Source organism: Erinaceus europaeus, chromosome 18 (genome assembly GCF_950295315.1).
Source record: "Erinaceus europaeus chromosome 18, mEriEur2.1, whole genome shotgun sequence".
In the NCBI taxonomy this organism is placed as follows: domain Eukaryota; kingdom Metazoa; phylum Chordata; class Mammalia; order Eulipotyphla; family Erinaceidae; genus Erinaceus; species Erinaceus europaeus.
Genome location: NC_080179.1, coordinates 5,719,271 through 5,741,656, shown reverse-complemented (window position 1 = coordinate 5,741,656; position 22,386 = coordinate 5,719,271). Strand labels below are relative to the sequence as shown.

The 22,386-nt window shown below is 39.4% G+C and overlaps 1 protein-coding gene across 7 annotated transcripts in view; it reads left to right on the top strand.

Moving 5' to 3' along the window:
• The window catches only part of GULP1 (GULP PTB domain containing engulfment adaptor 1), a 246,125-nt gene that overhangs the window by 147,426 nt on the left and 76,313 nt on the right, over nucleotides 1-22,386 (top strand). The gene's annotated exons all lie outside the window — the stretch shown is intronic.

Here is a 22,386-nt window from a genome sequence, read left to right as displayed (position 1 = left end):
AGTAAGAGGAATGCCTTTAAAATGAGAAAACAGAGGTCTGGAAGGTTTTACACTGGATAAAATGTTGTGCGATCAAGCATGAGGTCCTAAGTCTGATCCCCAACGCTGCATGCAACTGAGTGATGTTTTGGTTCTCTTCTCCTCTGCCTCATTAATAAATAAATGTTAACTTCTTAAGATATTTATTTATTCCCTTTTGTTGCCCTTGTTGTTTTATTATTGTAGTTATTATTGTTGTTGTTATTGACATCGTCGTTGTTGGATAGGACAGAGAGAAATGGAGAGAGGAGGGGAAGACAGAGGGGGAGAGAAAGACAGACACCTGCAGACCTGCTTCACCACCTGTGAAGCGACTCCCCTGCAGGTGGGGACCCGGGGGCTCAAACCGGGATCCTTATGCTGGTCCTTGTGCTTTGTGCCACCTGCGCTTAACCCACTGCGCTACCACCCAACTTCCCCATTGTACTTTCTAATCTCTGTAACTGAGCTGAGTTTTCTGTGAAGACACAATATTAAACTTCACTTGAAAAAACTTATTATTCTGTTGGTGTGATAGTCATTTCCCAGATGAGTAGTGACAGATGTTTTCTGAAACATTTCTTTATTTAATGCTTTATTCTAAAAATGTGTAACTGTTCCCCCAGAAGAACAATTCATTTGTCTTTTTAATGAAATATCCAGCTTTGTTAAAGTGTATCAGAGTGTAGTTCTATTCTGAAGTAATGCATTACTTAGCATGATTTGGCAGGAGAAAAAAGTCAGCATTACTTGATTTATTATTATTACAATGTTCTAAATTCTAAAAGTAAGTAAATCCAAAGTAAATAGGAACTTGGACTTTGACCTGAAAAACTTAGGATTTCCCTGGGGAGAGAGAACAAGTACATGAAGCAAATACAAAATGCTGAAAGATAACTGATGACCAAAAAAATAATGTCAAAGAGAAGTTTAAAGAGATAACATATTTCATTAGTCTCTGTAGATATCAGGATATCTTCTATGAAACACGTTTTGTGCCATGAGGTACATAGATAAAAGAAAACTTATCTGAGTTGTGACCCTCAAGATCTTGCTGCCTTGATGAAATTGATGTTTTGTATTTATTTACTTATTTTATTTGTGATTTAATAATGATTAACAAGACTTTAAGATAACAGGGGTACAATTCCACACAGTTCCCACCTCCAGAGTTCCGTGTTCCATCTCCTCCATTGGAAGCTTCCCTATTTTTATCCCTCTGGGAGTATGGGCTCAAATTCTTTATGGGGAGCAGAAGTTGGGAGTTCTGGCTTCTGTAACTGCTTCTCCTCTGAACATGGACATTGACAGGCGGATCCATACCCCCCAACCTGTTTCTTTCTTTCCTTAGTGGGGCAGGGTTCTGTAGAGGTGAGGTTCCGGGACAAATTGGTGAAGTCATCTGCCCAGGGAAGTCAGGATGGCATCATAGTAGCATCTACAAATTGGTGGATGGAAGGCAGTAAGATATAAAGCAGGACAAATTGTTTAATAAACAGATATTTATTTATTTACTTATTTATTGGTCAGTCTTCCTCAACATTTACAATCCAGTATTCCTCAACATTTTCCCAAGTTCTTAACTTAGCTTTAGAAAACAACAGAACATAATTAACCTTAGATATAATAGGAAGTGGTAACAACATAAAGATTCGGATGCTTAGTAATCGGAAATTCCATGTTAGCCAATGACATTTGAAATGTCTACCAAAACCTGCTGTGCACACAATGATATTTATACTTATGCTCACATAGACCCACAAGAAAAAGAATCTTGCCATTGCTACAAGTCTTCTGCAGTGCTCGCTAATGTTGCCAGAATGTTATAGCTACATAGTGGATGCATCCTAGCCCAGAGATCAAAGCAGCCACTTAACAGGCAAACTGCAGGGATTCAGATCTCACCTCTTGCAATTAATTTCAGAATTCGGTTGCTTTTCCAGTCTTCAATTTTCTCATGTGTCAAGTAATATTAATATTTGTACTTTTCTTACTGAATTACCATGTGGTTTAAATGAGTTCCTGTATTTTGAAAAACCTTACATAAAAGTCTTATGTATCAAAAACTTACATTTCGTTATTATAAAATGTGTTCTGTGAACTCTGAAGTTGTACTCATTATCTCTTGAGAATAACTGAATGTCTTCTCTGTTATCTAAACTTAGAGAACAGAATTATTAGATTAGGCTTATGGATTTTATTGGGTTTTCTTGTTGTTGTTTGTTTGTTATTTTGTTTGTTTATATCACAGGCAGTAGTCAGCCAAGTTATCTTTAGTATAGCCACCTGAGTATGTGCACGAGGAAGGAGTGACTTATCCTACAAGTATAACAGGGACTCAATACTTCTGGCCTTGGAGCTCTATATGCCAGAAAAGGATTCAGTTATTAAGGAAAATGCTATTGCAGTCATACCCTGTAACCCTGAGTTTTCAACAACTGGAGCAAGTTAATGCAAAGCTCATATTTATCTTAAATTTAAATATAGAAATATAAGGAAGACCAATGCAAAACATTTAAAACGATTAAGGAGTTCTACAAGCAGCAAGTTAATGAAGAGAAAATTATAGCATTATGTGACCCAATGAGTCATGCTAAAGCAATGTTTTAATAGAACTAAGTCATTATACTAATGCCTCAAATTATTTTTGGTGAATACATGATAAATTTTTCCTCGGTGGAATGCTAGTATTAGTTTCTGACTTAGAAGAAAATTTAGGTCTTAGAAATGATAATCAACAACTGTGTTTTTAAAAATGAAAAATTAGCAAGGAAGATATTCAGATTTAGCCCTGTGGAATCATAAAAATTGAGGGGAAAATCCACCGATCTAATTTATGAGATGCATTGCTAAACTATCCAAAATGGTTTCAAGTTCCAAATTCATAAGACTTGTGCAGTTTTCTAATCACAGCAAATAGGCATGTCATTTTTTCCATACGTTTATATAGCAGAATGTACAAAGAAAGAACATGACTAAATCAAGTGCATTCCATATAATTAATTTCATTTGCTCCCAGATGTAATTTTAGTGTATCTCAAAGCACAAGATCACTTTAAAATAAACACTTGCATTTTCTGTAGACCCTGTTGAAAGGTAGTTTTCTGGATGCAGTTTGGTGTACTGCACCAAAGTAAAGGACTCTGGGGTGCAGGGGAGGAGGGTTCAGGTCCTGGAACATGGTGGCAGAGGAGGTCACCTGGGGGTTTCGTATTGTTCTGTGGAAATGTTATGCATGTACAAACTATTGTATTTTACTGTTGACTGTAAACCATTAATCCCCCAAATTAAGAAATTTAAAAAAATAAGAAGAAATTTAAAGAGAGAGAGAGAGAGAGAGTTTTCTAAATCAGTAGAGTAGTTCATCTGGGAAGACCTGCTTAGCCATGCATGCAATTCAGGTTGGAACCCTGCTTTCCTCACACTGGGAGTAGAAGCTCTAGTTCTGTGGAGTCTTTACCCCTTTGTCTCTCTACTATTTAGAGACATCGATCCTGGCGAGTTGGGCGGTAGCACAGTGGGTTAAGTGCACATACAAAGCCAAACAAATTGTTGACCAATCATGGACCTAAAGGCTGGAATAGTGCCGATGAAGAGCTGGTGGTGGTGGGGTGGGGGATGTCCTCCATTTTGTAGATAGCTAGTAGGCATATTTCAGTTATATTCCAAAGGGCCTGTGGCTATACTAGTTGTTTTTTTTTTTCCCTGAGCCTGAAATTTGATTTGCGGGTGGACCCAAGTTATTGTCTGGGGAGATGATGTCATGGCTAGAAAAGGACCAGAAAGCTAGATCAGGGGAGAGAGTAGCTCCCTAATATGGGGAAGGGGTATAAATATTGTTGACTGTAAACCCCATCGATTTGATGTGATCTGGGGCCCATATTCAGCTTAGGAGCCTATGTGACCTCTGCATCCCTGTAGATCTGAACTCACGTTCTGTGGTCATGAGTAGGAACATTCCAAGCTGCCCCAATATCGATCCACCTTCCTCAGGTGTAGCACAGAGTATGTTGTTCAGCCTCCCTTGGAAGGATGGAACATTCTCTACCGTTGTTGATCTAAGTTGAGGGCAAGGTCCTATGAGGGGCAGAAAAATAGTTTTTTAAACTAACTTTGGTCTATAAGGTTGTGTGTCTTGGAGGGAATAATTTCACACCTATTATTTGAGGTTTCCTTATCATTAAACTATATTAAAGTAGATTTCACTATAATAACTAACAGCTCTAACTGATTTTTAAAATAATTTCCTTTATTTAGTTTTAATGACAGAGAGAAAGACATGAGCACTGCTGTGCTCTGGCTTATGGTGGTGCTGGGGATTGAACCTGGCAACCGGAACCACTGATGTTTGAGAAATTATTTATTTAAGCTTGAATTATCATTGAACTATTTTGTTGTATTTCTGATACTAATTAATGCATTAGGTAGAAGAACATCACCTTCAGAGTTCTCTGTTTTTGTTGTTTGATTTGGATAGTATAACAGAAGGAAAGAGTGAGTAATTTACTTTAGAGAAAGAGTCTCTCTCTCTCTCTCTCTCTCTCTCTCTCTCTCTCACCAGAGCACTGCTCAGCTCTGGGTTATAGTCATGCGGGGATTGAACCTGGGACTTTGGAGCCTCAGGCATGAGAATCTCTTTGCATAATCGTTATGCTATCTACCCCCACCCAAAGAATCTCTTTTGAAGATATCCCAAGACCCATGCTCTCTTTCTTCTTACATTCCCAGGTACATTTAGGGGGCATCCTCTTTTGATACTTAAGAAACACATGCTTAAATAGATGTATTTTAAATTGAACTGAAACGATTTTTGTTTCCTAACGTTTTCAGCTATGGGAAATTTCATCTGTAGAATGTTTGTGCATGCCTGTTACATTTCAGAATAATCTCCTGCTGTGTGCCCTTTGCTTCGGTTTCCATTCCCTTCTGAACCATTATCAAAACCACGGTCAAACAAGTAAAAGTGGAGTCCAGTGTCAGTCTTTTTATGTCAGGTAGGGTCCTTTCTGTGCAACTTACAGAACTGTGATAAGAGGACAGGAAAAGAAAGGCCACTGAGAGTTAATGACCTGATGTAGTTCATGCAGCTAGCTTCTGAGAAATGAAGTACCTCGAGTTACAGAGAACACAGAATTAGGGCCAGGCAGTGGAGCACCAGGTTAAGCTCACACACTACAATGCTCAAGGACCCAGGTTCAAGCCCCCGGTCCCCACCTGCAGGGGAAAAGCTTCACGAGTGATGAAGAAGGGCTGCAGGTGTCTCTCTGTCTCCCTCTCTAACTCCCCCTTTCCTCTCAATTTCTGTCTCTATGCATATATATATACATACATATGTATATATACAAATATATATAATAAAACACTGACACGAATAAATTGTTGCTGTTATAGGCCTGCACTGTTTTCTTTTCCTAAGTATAATAGCTGTCATTCCTAATCATGGGATAGGCTGATTGTTAAAATGGAAATACTTCAGTAAAAGCACAGAAACAAGGAGGTGAATACACTGTCCAGGATTCTAGTAGCTGGTAGAAACACAGTGTCGACTTTGTTTAAAGTTGTATAGACATCTCTCTTTCAGAGCAGTTGAAAAATGCAAGAATAGACATGTAGAACAAAAAATATTTCTTCATCACTCTATTACCAGTTCTATACTTACCATTTTCTAAGCATTTTTTAAATCCATCATCTCATTAAATCATGTAATTACAATAGGCCAGTGTGCTTCAAACTCTGAATAACCCCCATTAAACCTTAAGATCACTACATTAGACTATAAATAGCTAAGTGGACTAGGGGCTGGGAATGAATAGATAGGGAGAATTAATTTTATATGGAAAAAATAATTACAGGCATACTGTTTAAAAAGAAAAATAACAGAACTCAAATTTAATAGAAAAATGAAATTGATGTGAATTAAACAAATAAACCCACTTCCTGTATGTGTATCTTTACCAATGGGGACATTACTTCCTAAAGTCTTGCTTCAAGGATTAAAGGAAGCTGATTATGAAACTCACTAGGGGAGCCAGGCAGTGATGCAGTGGGTTAAGGGCACATGGCACAAAGCACAGGACCAGCATCAGGATCCTGGTCCGAGCTCCCGGCTCCCCACCTGCAGAGGAGTCGCTTCACAGGTGGTGAAGCAGGTCTGCAGGTGTCTGTCTTTCTCTCCCCTTCTTTGTCTTCCCTTCCTCTCTCGATTTCTCTCTGTCCTATCCAACAACAGCGACATCAATAACAACAACAGTGATGATAAACAACAAGGGCAAAAAAGGGAAAAATTTAAAAACATAAAATTAAAAAGTCACTGAAGTGTCTGGCCTCCTCATAGGATCCCTCAGTCACACACTTTGTGTTTTGCTGACGGTGTGTGTGCATGAATGATGTGCTCAGTAGTCTTCTCTTAGGTTGCCTCCGCCTAATATGCCCACTGACTCCCAGTTCCTGTGCTGCTTTCAGTTTTATGTGCCAAGATTATAACATTCACACTTTGTTCTGAAGCTGTAATCCCCTTAGTAGTTGACTCTTAATTGTATATTGAAATGGATTCAGATCATCAATATTCCATGTGCAACTTTTCTACTTATGGGATCTTTATTTAATTTTGTTTTTCTCCTCTTCAGGAACTTTGTACCCACCCTCACACCCACGGACTCCGTGGCTATGCTGTACCTTAGGGTGCTTCATATTAAGATGCCCTCATTTAAAAAAAAATTATTTATTTATGTATTATCTGTTGTTGCCCTTGTTTTATTGTTGTAGTTATTATTATTATTGTCACCATTGTTGAATAGGACAAAGAGAAATGGAGAGAGGAGGGGGAGAGAAAGAGACACACCTGCAGACCTGCTTCACTGCCTGTGAAGTGACTCCCCTGTAGGTGGGGAGCCGGGGGCTTGAACCGGGATCCTTATGCAGGTCTTTGCGCTTTGCACCACCTGCGCTCAATGCACTGCGCTATAGCCCAACTCACTGAAAATGCCCTCATTTTATCTTTCTCCCTAACATCTTAGGGCTTTCTCTCTCTGGAAGCTTTGTTCACTGCTTTACTGTCTTATTCCTCCTATTGACAAAATATGTCAATTGTCCTCTTTTACTTCTTGCTCCAGAATAGGTCTCTATGTGTGTGTGTGTGTGTGTGTGTGTGTGTGTGTGTGTGACTGTGTGAAGCTTTACTCTTCATCACTTAAGGTTACTATGTTAAAAATGTGTTGTGGTAGCTGGTTTACGAGCCTGTATGTTTTAGTGATACACTTTCATACCTCTTATTGGATATGTATTAGTTACCACACCATGTGCGTCATTAGATTTTAATTTCTTAGCTTATTAGTCTAATTGGAGCCGCAGGGAACCTCTCTGATATCTTAGAAGAAAGAAACAAAGGCCTTAGCTGTGAAGGCTGCCAAGTAGGAAAACTAAGTAGAAGATGAGGCCTCACTTTGTCAAGATGTACCAGCCAAGCAGGAAATCTTTTGTTACTAGTACTATAGAACTAATAGTTTTTGGTCTGTGTGTTATAGTCTAAAGATCTTGGACTTTAGAAATTCACTGATAGGAACTGAAAGCAGACTCTAGGAGGCAGATGGTGGTGCACCTGGTTAAGCTACACACTACAGTGTGCAAGGATGGGGGTTCAAGCACCTGCAGGGGGAAAACTTCATGAGTAGTGAAGCAGGGCTGCACGTGTCTCTTTGCCTCTTTCCCTTTCTATCTCCCTCACCTCTCTCTGTCTCTATTCAACAGTAAAACAAATATATTTAAAAGAATTATTTTTGAAAAGAAAAGTCAGGCGGTAACATAGTGGGTTAAGCACAGGTGGCTCAAAGCGCAAGGACCTACATACGTTCCCGGCTCCCCACCTGCAGGGGAGTCGCTTCACAGGCGGTGAAGCAGGTCTGCAGGTGTCTGTCTTTCTCTCCCCCTCTCTGTCTTTCCCTCCTCTCTCCATTTCTCTCTGTCCTATCCAACAACAACAACATTAATAGCAACAACGACAATAACTACAACAAGGAAAACAAAAGGGAATAAATAAATATTTAAAAAATCTAAAAAAAAGCAGACTCTACATCTTTATGTAAATCTAGTATTAAATTCTCATATATATATATATATATATGTATATATATCTGTAAGGTGTGGAAAACGCCTTTTTTATAAAGCTCTTGTGACAGTTAAGAAATCATAACTCCCATATAGTGGCTAGCTTATGCTCGTGCTGACTTAAATTTACTTTTCCTGTTTTATGCTCAGGTGTGCTTAGGCTTAGCAGAGTTTTGATCAGATATTGTCTTTATGGAAGAATGTATTCCACTTTTTTTAAAGATTATTTTTTTAATTTTCTCTATTATTTATTTATTTTACCAGAGTCCTGCTCAGCTCTGGTTCATGATGAAATGAGGGATTGAACCAGGGACTTCATAGCCTCAGGAATGAGATTCCCTTTGCATCATCATTACGTTATCTGCCTCTGCTAGCTTACATGTTTTTTTTTTTTAAAAGAATTTCTTTCTTTTTGGTATTATCTCTATTTATTTATTGGGCAGAAACGGTTAGAAATCAAGAGGGAAAGGGGTGATATAGAGAGGGAGAGACAGAAAGACACCTGCAACTCTGCTTCACCACTAGCAAAGATTTCCCCTCTGCAAGTGGGGAGACTGGGGGCTCGAACCTGGATCCTTGCACACTGTAGCATGTGCACTCAGCCAGATGCACCACACCCGGCCCCACTTCCACTGGTTTGATCAGCCAGTTACAGCTCCATGGTTTGTAGAATACAGCACATCCACTAGGATATACTTCCCAGATTCCTTGCATATTTAATACATGGCTACTCGGAGAGTCAATGTTATGGAATAGTTAGAACCAAGCTGAATAGACTTGTACAACCTCCCTCTTTCTCTGCTCGGTCTCTGGCAGATTTGTATCTGTGATGGAATTGCTTATGAATGGTGACAGGCAAGATAGTGAAGGCTAATTACTTCCTAGGAGACTTAGTGTCAGGAAAGTAGGACTCTTCCCATCTCAGGCTCTGTAGCTTCAGATAAGAGGTGGCATCCTGAGTAGCAGAGCAAATAATAAGGGGCTTGATCTGCTTTTGATTGTTCCCCACTTCTAATCCTAAATAATTAAAGCTCGATCACTGGCTCTGTCAGAGTTTGCATTTCTCTTCCCTAGGATTGCCACACCACTAACTTGGTTATGTGTCTGTTTTTATTGCTCATTAGAATGGGATTACTCCCAGCTTGCTCACACAAACACTGGTCCTGATGACAGGACAGAAATCAAGCAGGTCTTACAGGCAGGAAAGTTATTTCCATTTGTAAATATTCCGACTAGATGATACACTACAGAAACTGCTGGGAGGACATAAGTGAGACTGAATGTGCTCGAGCAATGCCAAGAGAAAAATGTCAACATGTCTGATTTTTTTTTTTAATGTATGGAAAGATTGTGGAAACAAAAACTAGATAATTTAAGAGATGGACTTAGAATTTCACAGATTATTGTGTAGTTTGTACGTGAGCATGACAATGGGAGGTTAGAGTAGTAAATTATATACTATTAACAATTTTCTTATTTTAGTTACATCAACAAGCCAAAAAAAAAAAAAAAGAAGAAAGCTTTGTAGCATGCAAGCAATATAAGGTACAAACCCCTGAGCGTTTTTTTACTTCCATTTACACAATAGGTGTATTAACTTAAAAACTTATTAGTGACTTAATAATGACTAACAAGATTGTAAGAAAACAAAGGTATAACTCCACAGTTTCTACTATCAGAGCTCCGTGTCCAGTCCCCTCCATTAGAAGCTTCCCTATTGTTCATCCCTCTCTGGGAATATGGACCAAAATTCTTTTCGGGGTAAAGAAAGTGGAAGGTCTGGCTTCTGTCATTGCTTCTCCACTGGACATGGGTGTTGGCAGATGGAGCCACACCCCCAGCCTGTCTCTCTCTTTCCCTAGTGGGGCAGGGCTCTGGGGAGGGGAGGTTCTAAGATACATTGATGAGGTCACCTGCCCAGGGAAATCAGAATCGACTGCTCCTGGAGGCCATTTTTATCACTGTTGTTGTCGTTGCTGTTGTTGGATAGGACAGAGAGAGACTGTGAGAGGAAGAGAAGACAGAGAAGGGGAGAGAAAGCTAGACACCTGCAGACCTGCTTCACCTCTTGTGAAGTGACTCCCCTGCAGGTGGGGAGCCGGGGGCTGGAACCGGGATTGTGCAGGTCCTTGTGCTTCACATTAAGTACTCTTAACTAGGTGTGCTGCTTCCCGGCCTCCACTGTGACGCATTTAATGAGCAGCAATGCCAAACAAAAATCAAATAAGTTAATTGAGAATATCGTAAAATGTTCATCAGATTTCTTCATGTTCCAGATGCGTAAGTAGACTCACTGCTTTACTGTTTTTCTCTGTGCTGCCTTAAGCTACACTGAGGACACCCACGAATAAGGTGAAGATTTCCTGACTGAGAATCAGGAGAACTAGTCTTGCTGACTGAGGTGAGAGGCCCTTATAGTCAGAAGAAGCAGCATGTCCTGCGTCCCAGAACATCCCAGTATATGGCTTATTTTAGGAAACCCAAGAGTTTAGTATGACAATAGAGTCTACATGACAACAGTAGAGAAGACCGATGTCTCTGTTACATTCCTGGTTGAGGGGATTGTAGTGACAGACTTTATGTTGAACTTGAGAATGATAAGGTACTGGGTTTGAAATAACTCTTGACTCCAAGAATTTGATTTTGAGACCTGGGAATTGTTTGCCGAGAAACAGTCAAGAAATCATCAAAAGCTCAGAAAACAAAACATAAGTGTTTTCTTTCATTCTCCCTTCTTTCTCTCTCTGTCTCTCTGATTTATAGTGGGTTACAGAACTCAAGATTACAGTGCATAGTAACACACCACACCCACCACCAAAGTTCTGCACCCACCCTCTCACTTCCCAGGAGGTAAAGTGTAGTACTTAGGATCACTCAGTAGAACATTAGAATGAAAAAGTAATCCTGGGAATGGGGCGGTAGCACAGCGTGTTAAGTGCACATGGCGCAAAGCTCAAGGTCCAGCGTAAGGATCTTGGTTCGAGCCCCAGCTCCCCACCTGTAGGGGAGTCGCTTCACAGGCAGTGAAGCAGGTCTGCAGGTGTCTAGCTTTCTCTTCCCCCTCTGTCTTCCCCTCTTCTCTCTATTTTATCTCTGTCCTAGCCAACAACAATGGCATCAGTAACAACAATAACAACTACAACAATAGAACAACAAGGGCAACAAAAGGGAATAAATAAATAAATATTTTTTTAAAAAGTAAAGCTGTGATCTTGTGCTTTAAGAGCTTTTATAAATCCTGTCAAAAATAATACAAATAGGAAAACTGCCTCCCAAATTGTGTTTTTAATGTGTGTCATGCTATGGACATACATAATAATAACAACTTGTGCTTTCAAGATTTAAGACTGTTAAAGGAAAGTGTACTTTCTTAACAGACAAAGACACTGTGAAGACCTGGTGGAAGCTGCTTTCCTGGGTGAAACACTTTCTTTAAAAATTATATTATACATAGAAAATCCTCAAGAGTTCAGCAGGAAGCTCTTGGAAACTATTAACTAATATAGTAAGGTGGCAGTTTTCAAAATTAATATACAAAAATCAGTGGCATTCCTTAACACAAATACTAAGTCAGAAGAAGAAGAAATGCAGAAATCGGTCCCATTTACTGTAGCAGCAAAACAATCAAACATCTAGGAGTAAACCTAACAAGAGAAGTAAAAGACTTGTATGTTGCAAATGGTGAGTCACTGGGGGCCAGGCAGTGCCACACCTGGTTAAGTGCACACTTTATAGTGTGCGGGGATCCAGGTTCATGCCCTGTTCCGCACCTGCGGGGGGAAAGCTTCATGAGTGGTCAAACAGGGCTGCAGGTGTTTCTCTGTCTTCTTCCCTCTCTTCCTCCCTCTTCCCTTTCAATTTCTCTGTCTCTGTACAATAATAAATAAAGATATTAAAAGGAAAGAAAGAAATAATGATCCAGTATTCAAGGACATGGGAAAACATACCAATAAATGGAAAGAGATCCCATGTTCATGGCGTAGAAGAATCAACATCATCAAATTGACTGATCTACCCAGAGCCATGTACAGTGCAATACCCATCAAGGTACTGCCAGTATTTTTTAAGAGGGTAGGACAAAAGCTACAAACCAGAAAATACCTAGAATTGCCAGAGCAATCTTGAGCAAAAAGAGCGGGACTTCATGCTCCCAAACCTTAAGCAATGTTATAAGGCTCCTGTGATCAAAGCTGCCTGGTATCGGAACAAAAGAAACACACTGGCAAGTGGAATAGAACTGAGAGGCCAGAACTAAGCCTCCTCAGCTACGGACATCTAATTTTTGACATGGGGAGACCAACATAATAAATGAAGAATCTTTTCATCAAATAATGTTGGTAAAATTAAGTTGAAACATGCAGAAGACTGAAAGTGAACCACTTAATCTCAGCACACACAAAAGTACATTCCAGATGGACTAAGGACTTAGATGTTAGACCAGAAACTAACAAATATTTAGAAGAAAACATTGGTAGAACTCTTTTCCATCTAAACTTTACAAGCTTCTTCAATGACAAAAAAAAACCCTTCACAAAGAAAACTAAAACAAAACAAACCAGTAGAACTACATCAAACTGAGGGAAAACAAACAAACAAACAAACTTGTACACAGCAAAAGAAACCACCACCCAAACAAAGAGACCCTTTATGGAATGGGAAAAGACCTTTTTTATGCCATAAATCAGACAAAAGATCTATAACTAAAATAAAGAATGAGCTCACCAAACTTAGCAACAACAACAACAACAACAACAACAAAAAACCCATGTCAAATTGGGGAGAGAATATGGACAGAATATTCACCAGAGAGGAGGTCCAAAGGACTGGCCAACAGACATATGAAAAAAATGCTTCAACTCACTGATTACTTGCAAGTGCAAGTAAAATCAAGAAAAGATACCACTTCACTCCTGTGAGAATGTCATACATCAGAAAAGGTAACAGCAGCAAATGCTGGAGAGGGTGTGGGCTCAAAGGAACCCTCCTGCACCGCTGGTGGGAATGTCAGTGGGTCCAACCCCTGTGGAGAACAGTCTGGAGAACTCTCAGAAGGCTAGAAATGGACCTGCCCTATGATCCTGCAATTCCTCTCCTGGGGATATAACCCATGGAATCAAACACACCCAGCCACAGAGATCTGTGTACATCTATGTTCATAGCAGCACTATTTGTTATAGCTTAAACTTGGAAGCAACCTAAGTATCCACAAAAAGATGAGTAGCTGAGAGAGTTGTGGTATGCATACACAGTTGAATGTTACTCAAGTATTAAGAATGATGAAATTAGGGGCCTAGAGGTGGCACATCTGGTTAAGCACACAGGTTACCATGAGCAAGGATCCAGGCTCATGCCTGCTCCTCACCTGCAGGAGGGATACTTCCTGAGTGGTGAAGCAGATCTGTAGTTGTCTACCTTTCTTTCTCCCTCCCTGCCGCTCCCTCCTCTTTCGACTTCAGCCCTACTGAATTAAAAAACAGAATAAAAAAATAAATTTATACAGGGAAAAATGACCATGGGAGCAGTGGATTCATAGTGGTGGCACTGAGCCCCAGTGATGACCCTGGTGGCAGGGAAAAAAAAAAAGATGAAGTCACCTTCTTCACCTCACCTTGTTTGGATTTGAAGGCATCATGCTGAGAGATAGCCAGAAAGAGAAGCATAAATATGGGATGATCTCACTCATGGGCAGAGCTGCAGAAACAAGAACTAGCAGAGGAAACGTAAAGCCAACCTTAGACTGGCAGTGTATTGCACCAATGCAAAGGACTTTGAGAAGGGAGGAGTGGGAGAGGAGAGGGCGCAAGAGGGACTTTCAGGTTCTGGATACAGGCAGATGGACCTACTTTGGGGTGAAAGTGTTCTGAAGACAGCTATCTCAGTAAGATGAGAAATTATGCCCATGTGCCAACAACTGCTCTGCAAACTATTTAAGAAAAAAGAAGAAAAATGCTATTATGACTCCACTGAGTATATGGGATTCATACATCCCCCATGCTCCGTCTTCTCTGTTATCAAAGAATCTCAATTAACTTCTGGAATAATTTATTGCTGGTAAAGTTTTGTGCGTACACACAGACATCCACACTCACAGAAGCACATATGCATAGGAACTGAATTTACTGTATTTTACAGATCAAAGGACAAATGGTACCATTTGTTGTTGTTGCCACCAGGATTTGGTGTCTGAATGATGAATTCACTGCTCTCAGCAGCACCACCACTCTTGTTTGGTGTTTATTTATTTTTATTAGATAAGACAGAAGTTAAGAATGGAGAGGGAAATAGAGTGTGGGAGGAAATGAGAGAGACACTTGCAAAGTTGCTTCACCACTGGTGAGCGCTGACACCCCCACTCGAACCTGAGTCTCAGCACATGGTAACATGGACTCAACCAGTGCACCACCGCCCGTCTCCTGTGTCTTTTTTATACTGTTCAACTCTGATTGATGGTGATATCTGCCAGAGATTGAGCCTAGGACCTTTGGTGCCTCAGGCATGAAAACCTTTTTACATAACTTTACACTGTCTTCCCAGACATATACTAACCTTTAAATTTGGCTCTCTTCATGTTGACAAAGCAGCATCTTTCAAATGAGCGAATTCTTGAAAACCGAGAAAACACAGTATTAGATTTTATTTTTATAGGCCATACGCCAGTTCTTTGTAAGCATTAAATAGCAAGGATCATCAATATTATATTGTGGATGTATTTATCCTGCCTAATGATAAAATGTCTAAAAAGTAATCTCAAACATCAGAAAGCTATTTCCTGTGAGCAACCGAGATTACACAAGTCACTTTGAATAGTTGCCTGTATTCCTTTATAAACTGTCTTGTCTTTTACCAGTCATTACTGCCTCACTTTTATTTTTGTTTGTGCATTCCAATGAGGTAGTTTGTTGTACAAGTAGGAACACAACCTCAGAGAACTTAAATGGCTTGCTTCAGGTCACACCATGTAAAAAAGTAAAATATACGTAATGTTCTTTTAGGTTCTAACTTAATTACATTTTCCTCTCTAAATTGGCTTCTCTAGTGTCCAAAATCTAAGTGTAGGGGAATATATTGCCTAAGTTCTCATACGTGCTTAAATAGAGATAGTACATTTATTACCATCTACACAATTTTCATTTTGAATTTTACAATAAAGTAACACCTGTATAGACATGAAAGTAGGAGAAAACTGTTTCTCAGAGAGGTAGATTATTAACCCATAGAAATATTGCTACTTGACAAGTTATTGCTTTACTATTTTTATTATTTTTATTTTATTTATAAAATGGAAATATTGACAAAACCATAGGATAAGAGGGGTGCAATTCCCTACAGTTCCCACCACCAGATCTCCATATCCCGCCCCCTCCCTTGAAAGTTTTCCTATTCTTTATCCCTCTGGGAGTATGGACCCAGGGTCATTATGGGGAGCAGAAGGTGGAGGGTCTGGCTTCTTTAATTGCTTCTCCACTTAACATGGGTGTTGGCAGGTTGATCCATACTCCTCCTAGACTGTCTCTTTCTTTCCCTAGTGGGGCAGGGCTCTGGAGAGGTGGGGTTCCAGGACAAGGTGATGAAGTCTTCTGGCCAGGGAAGTCAAGCTGTTGTCGTGGTAGCATCTGGAACCTGGTAGTTGAAAAAGCATTAAGATATAAAATATAACAAATTGTTAAATAATAAACTTAAAGGCAATAATACAGCAGATGAGATCTAGGGTCTCCATTTAGGAAAAAGTTAGTAGGCCTATTTTAGGTATATTCCAAGGGGCTCGTGCCTTTACTAATTTTTGCCTCAGCCCAACAGTTAATATGCAGGTGGACCAAAGGTATTGTCTGGGGAGGTGGTGTCAGAGTTGGAAAAAGGACTAGAAAGCTTCCTAAAGCCTCAGAACATAGATTAGACCAGGGGCCATGAAATAGGGCTTACATACACATGTACCCATAAGTTAGAGGGAAATAAATATCTTAAAGCAAAAGTTCACAATAGTTTGCAGTGACAAAATAAAAGTGCAGCAAGCAAGTAGAAAAAAAAGACACCATAAAGTATCTAGTCAAATGGTTTCTACTTAGACCTAGATACCCTCCTCATCGACTTCCTATTTCATTTTCCCCCTCACTCCAAGGCTAACCTTGTCAGACAAAATAAGGAATGGAATCCTGGGATTCCCACACAGACATGATGGGCCTAAACCTCTAACAGATCCGTCTCTCCACTGCCACTGCTCATCTCCATCAGGAACAACACAGTGGACCCATTTGCGGGCTGCTTAGGACCTTCCCCCCTATAAGAATCAACAATGTAGGGACAGTCCCATTCTCCGAAGGGAGTTTAGGCCAACATACTCTACCACTTCAGGAAGATGGGTTCTGAAATCATTGCAGCCTGGAATGTTCCTAGCCATGACCACACCATGTGAGCTCAGATCTACAGGGCTGCAGGAGTCACACAGGCTCCTGTGCTGAACCTGGGCCCCAGATCAAATAGATGGGGTTTACAGTTAACAATAGTTATACACTTTCCCCATATTTGGGAGCTACTCTCTTCCCTGATCCAGCTTTCTAGTCCTATTCTTTTTCTTTCTTTCTCTTTGGTTAACCTGTATCCTTTTTTGCACCATATTAATACAAATAGTCATAATCATGTTAATAAGTAGGATACACACACATATGTAATTGATCAGATTGTTACCACAAAACTTTGTGGCACAAAAAAAAAAATTCACTCGGGCTTAGTGGTAGCACACCTAGTTGAACACGCACATTGCAGTGCACAAGGACTCTGGTTCAAGCTCTGAGGTCTCACCTGCAGGGGGAAGTGTCATGATTGGTGCAAGTGTCTCTCTGTTGCTCTCCCTTCCTACCTACACCCTTCTCAACTACTCTCTCCCCTATCAAATACATTAAAACAAAACAAAATGAAAAACATTCTCACTCAGTATGCAGAATTGACCTTATTTGTGTTGATTTAGAATGAAACTGATTTTATTTTTGTTTGTTTGATAAGAGACAGAAATGAAGGGGCCGGCCCAGGTGGTGTCGCACCTGCTTAAGTGCACACACTACAGTGAACAAGGTCCTAGGTTCAAGCCTCCAGTCCCCACCTGCAGGGGGAAAGCCACATGAGTGGGGAAGCAGGGCTGCAGGTACCTCTCTGTCTCTTTCCCTCTCTATCCCCTCCTTCTCTCTCAACTTCTCTCTGTCTCTACCCAATAGTCAATAAAATCAATTTAGAAGAGACACAGAAATCAAGAGGGAAGGGAGAGGTAGAGAAGGAGAGAGGAAGACATACACCTGCAACACTGCTTCACCACTTGTGAAATACTGACACACCCCCTCCCTGCCCCGTAGGTAAGGACTGACGGCTTGAACTTGGGTCCTTGCACATGGTAATGTGTAAGCTCAATCACCTGTACCATCACTGGACCCCTGAAGCAGTGTTACAGTGTTTTTTATACTAATGTATTTTTTTAAAAACTCATATTTCCTATGCACTCGTTCTGATATAATTGGTCTGGGGCAGGCATAGAAATCTACTGATTGCAGTGTATTAAGAAGTGCTGGAAATACAAAATGGCTTTCTTTGTTTGGGGGAACCCAATGAACAGATTGAAGCCTCTTTGAACCAGTAGTGTCCAGCTTGCTCGCTCCCGTTGTTTTATAGGAGGCTCAAAATAAGCAGCAAAATTGAGTGGCTTTAGTTTCATTCCCCCCCCCCCCTTCTCTCTCTGTTTCACTCTCTCTCTCGCACATCAGCTGTGGTGGTGTTAATAAGCATCAGATTCAGCCAAAGGTGATGATTTAGGAGAAGAAAAGGAAAGTCGCAGGATCTGAATAATCGATTGTGCTGGTGTTACCTGGCTAAATCAGACTTTTGGGAATATAAGTCTTAGAATAGATTCTACTGCAATAAACTAAGGGTTCCTTTCTATTAAACTGTTCCTGGATACGCTTGTATAATCGAGACATACCCTCACTAAGATTTTCTGAATGCCCATATTTGATCAGCAAGATCGAGGGAGCTGACGTTACCTATATATATTCATTGACTTAGTCATCGCCAACTTTTTTCTCTTTTGTCTTAAATGTTAGCTCAGTGGTGACCTTTGTTCTTCTAAACTTTCCTTTCTTTGAATTCACATCTTTTTCACCAATTACTTTTTGATTTAATGTAGGAAGGATAGGTGACAGGTCATTGGTATGTACTGACTACTGAAAATTCATTCATTTTTGTCAGTAACTTTTGTCCTACTAGTATTTGTGACCACATGTAACTAGTCGGGTATGTTCTCTCTCTCCCTTTTCATGGGTGTGTTCTTGAGGGATGGTAATGGAATCATAACAACACTATGTGTGTAGCTACTTTAGTTACTGGTATGTAACCCAGTATGGCAAATCAAGAAGATGAGATTTGAAAAGAGTGACTGGGGTGGTGACTTAGCAGGTGGTACACAGCGCTTTCCTGTACAAAGTCTGAGGGTGAATGTCTCACACAGTGCATATGGTCGGGCTGCTGTCTCTCTGTCTCTCTTCTTCTCAGGTGCCGATGTCCTTCCTTATAAATTAAATAAGTCTTTAATAAAAATTAAGTATTGTGCACAGTTACACTGGTAATAATTGCGGAGTTCTCAAACTCAGAACACCAGAAAGCATGACACTAACACAGAGTTTCTAGTCACTAGAGTGCCAGGCTAGCGTGAGGGTGTTTCTTCCTGGGCACGTGCTCTCTGAGTTGGAGAGAACTTGACCGGAGCCAACCTGGGCTGCTGCTTACTCAGAGACACAATGCATCTTTATTGCATCCTTTTGCTCTGCGATGTCCTGGCAATACCCTAACTGGGGTTGGGCATGGGGGGTGGAGGGAGGACGAGACTAAGGAAAAACATATGCTAGAATAAATTTTCATTATCTATATAACAACTGTATCCTAATAGAAGTGGACATTGATTATAGTGTTCAAGATGAACATGTCTTTAAATATACAAGTCTATGAAACATTTCCTGATATTTTGGTTACTCTTAAGTTAGATATATTTGCAAAGTTTCTTCAGTGCATGGCGCACGGTGGGCATCTAACATATTAGAGCAGTCACTCCATATTTTCTAGACTAGCTGCAAGAATTCATTTAATCTCTGTGAGTGTTTTAAAAGACCAACAGAGCTTCTTGAAGGAGCTTTTAAAGGGCACTTTTAAGGCTTTCCCTGCAAATTCTCCTTCTCCTGTAAACATAATTGACATGAACATAACTGAACAGGCTTTTCTTTTAATAACATTCACCAAATCCTTTCTCTAGATGAGTGATTAGCACAATTACTCAGCTTTTGAATCACTGAATCGGTAATACTAGCTTCATGCTTATTTTGATTAAGCTGTCATATAAAGTTTTGGTAATAAATATATCAATCAATTCATAGAAAATTGTATCTGTTTCTCAAACTCTCTGGATTTAATTTTACATTAGCATATGCTTATTAAAATAAACCCTCAACAGATATTTTAAATATGTTAATGATAATATCCCCCTGATATTTATCATCTTCTACAGAGTATCTCAAAAATAATGCTAGCAATGATAATACAGTGAGTTTAGTAGCAGAAATAATCTGGCTGTCCTTAGTCTATTTTGTAGAAGGAAATGACATGACTAGTCACTTCCAACTGTAACACTGGAGATAAGTAAAGAGCTAAAAAAAAAGAAAGAAAGAAAGAAAGAAAGAAAAGAATGTATCATTTGAAAAAATAAAACTCATAGAATGTCATTATTTGTGTATTTTCAATGTTGAAAACTTGTCTCTGGAAACTCAGCAGGATGTTTTAAAAGTTGAGTGGACCTACCAGAGGTAGGAACTATATAGAGAAGAAATCACTGTTGATTTTATTGAGAGAAAAAAGTGGAGCAAGAAAGAGAGAACAATAAAAAAATTAAAAAAACAAAAGAGAGAACCAGAGCATCACTCTGGCCTGTGGCAGTGCTAGAATTGAACTCAGGACCTAATGCCCGAGAGTCCAACATGTTATGAACTAATCTACCCCGTGGGCTGCCTGAAAGTCACTGTTAAATCAAAACTTTGAACTGTCAATATATGTTCTGTGTAGCCAATGATGTTTTGAAGCCCTTGTCACAGCCAGGAATCATTTCATGATTTAGTAAGCTAGATGTTGACATGACAGTCCTAAAGGCAACTAGTGAGTAGTACCGCTTAGTAAAGGCAAAGGTAGTTTACATTGAAGATGACTAATGTGAAGTAAATAATAACTGTGCAACGGTTGTCCGCACCATAGTTATTGTAAAAATAAAGCAAATGCCTGTAGGATATTTGAGATTTAATGAACAATCAATACCAAATCTTTTGCCAGTGAAATGGCATCATTCCCATATGGAAGTGCCATTATATATATATATGAAACATGTCACCAGTAAATCCTGTAGCTAACGACGCTTTTTTATGTTTCTGCTGACACATTTGTAGCCAGGTTGATGACTGACTTCTCACATTTAGGATCATCTGACTTTCCGGTATACATTTATGGAATATTTCCAACTCTATTTTTCCCTTTGCTTTATTTTTGTCAAATCTATTTTTATAATTTTTACAAGCCACCTTAATATTTTTAATTTGTAGTAGGTTTTTTTTTTTTTAAATAAGTAACATGATTTTTTTCCCTTTGAGGAAGAAACTAATTCTCTGGGAAAGAACTAAAGCTCATTTCATTTTTTTTTTTTTTACAAAAACTCCTTTTTCTTCCACCTCTTCTCTAAACTCTTTTTTTTTTCCTATATATAAACTCTAGCTAGCTCTCTTATAAGGATACACAGCCCCCTTTCCCCCCGTTGACTTGCACAGCATTGAACATTTTCTGCACATAATGTTTTCTCTGCACATCTGTCCCCAGCAACATCTGGCCTTGCAGCCCAATTCACTGTCCTCTTCTGGCATTGAATTCCATGTCAGCCAATCGTACTCTTTTCTCTTATAATTGAAATCATCTCCAATCTCCAGTTTAGTTCTTCATTCCTTTAGTATTTTTAGCTCTTGCGTCAGTGTTATTCTCCCCAGAATAACTCCATACTAGGAAGAATATTATAGTATACAGTGGTCATTATAGGAGCCGATGACTTTGTGAGGTAGCAATCTCCCTCTGCCTCTCATTAACTCTTCTCAAACAAGTAGACATAACATGCCAAATCTTTGGAAATAGACTACAACTGATTCCCTTGGGTAAAAGACTTGTTATTGCTAAGACAGTTGTGGAATTAGCATTTGCATGCCTATCCTCAGAAGGTCATATCCAGTAAGTTGAATGCTATGACCCAAAATCGTGGTATAGATCAGTTAAAGGCATTGAGATCACTCATGTGATATATTTTATAATTATGTACTTTGACCTTCATAAACTGGACCATTGAATAGAGTGACTTTCAGACACTGATTAGTAGCCATTGAACCATGCTTTTCCATGATTATCTCAGACCAACTTCTTTTGTACCAGAGGATTGACCAACTGTGTGACCCCATTCCTCTGCTCACTGCATGCCTACAGAGTATTCTGTAAATTTCATTTAGTAATAAGTATACATGTAGTAGTTGTCAGATTATTTTTATTACGTTTAATTTTCTGATAAAACATCTGATGTTTAGAAACGGTGTTTCCGCTACACTTTAATCTCTCACATTAAGCAAAGTGGATCTTGCTCATTCACTTTTATTATTTATATTAACTGTAGTTTGGGGGTATATATGTTAATATATGCATGCATTGCATAATCCTGTTTTAATTTCAGATTTCCACCTATTAAATTCCTAGTGTTATGATGGGATATTCAAATGATGGAGACATTTGCATGACTAATGCCCTTTGCTTTGCATTTGTATAATTGCAAAGTAGTAGATAAGCTTAATTGTCTTGTTTTATTGTATAGTTCTACATAGGTAACACAGAACAGTTTGATTTAAAGGAGACTCATTGGTTTTTACTATAAAATGGTTTATTGATGAAATGAGGCAACAACCTGTTAATTGGTAACTTAATAGCGAGCATTGTGCTAAGTAGTATTAGCTCATTCCAAAAAATCCTTAGATTCTTTAAACAGAAATTTTATATAAAATATCAGACTTAGAGGTGTGAAGTAGACTGACTGGAACCACTAGAAACAAGAGACCCAAGATTCAAATATTAATCTCCAAAATGCCATAGGTTCCTCTTAAGCACTGTCTCACTACTAAAAATAAAGTTTGTGGGGGCCGGGTGGTAACGCAGTGGGTTAAGCACACC